General features: G+C 31.0%; 1 non-coding gene across 1 annotated transcript; it reads left to right on the top strand.

The window, feature by feature from the left end:
• Nucleotides 1-308: 308 nt before the first annotated feature.
• LOC121437351 lies at nucleotides 309-415 on the top strand. The gene has a single exon (XR_005972960.1). It is a non-coding gene; the product is annotated as a U6 spliceosomal RNA (small nuclear RNA).
• Nucleotides 416-801: the final 386 nt, after the last annotated feature.

The following is an 801-nucleotide window of genomic DNA, read 5'->3' on the forward strand; positions in this document are numbered from 1 at the left end:
CTGATTTTTATCTACATAATTTTTAACAAATACTTTTATAGAGCAAGATATTGCTGCAGTGTTCTTCATTATGAGCTTTTCTATGGTTTCCTGATTGTACTCATTATTCAGTTTTGATTGAAATATTATAAGAATAAAGTGATGCATAATGTTGATTCATTAGTATGAGATATTGTTAAATATAGTCACTTGATTAAAATGGTATCTTCTCAATTTTTTTTTTACTATGCAATAACTCCATTTCCTACTTCATGAGGAATAACATTTAGGAAGAGAAATTAGGGGACTAAATAAAAACTCAAACATTGGTGCATGTTTTGGCAGCACATATACTAAAATTGGAGCAATTCAGATAAGATAAGCATGGCCCCTACTCAAGGATGATATGCAAATCCATGAAGTGTTCCACATTTTTATGATCTCATAACAACAAAACTCAAAAAAGGGAAAAACATACAAAATAACATCACCAGCAATGAAAACTTAACAGGAACTAGCAATTACTGGTTATTAATATCCCTTAATATAAATGGACTCAACTGACCTATAAAGAGACACATGCTAACAGATTGGATACAAAAACAGGATCCATCCTTCTGCTGCATACAAGAAACACACCTCAATCTCAAAGACAGATATTGCCTCAGAGTAAAGGATTAGAAAAAAAAATTCCCAACAAATGAAAATAAGAAACAAGCAGGCATAGCTATCCTAATATCTAAAAAAATAGACTTCAAACTAAAATCAATCAAAAGAGACAAAGAAGGGCATTTGATATTAGTCAGAGGAAAAGTCCATCAA

Source organism: Microtus oregoni, unplaced genomic scaffold (assembly GCF_018167655.1).
Source record: "Microtus oregoni isolate MIOR12 unplaced genomic scaffold, Mior012 000052F_000, whole genome shotgun sequence".
In the NCBI taxonomy this organism is placed as follows: domain Eukaryota; kingdom Metazoa; phylum Chordata; class Mammalia; order Rodentia; family Cricetidae; genus Microtus; species Microtus oregoni.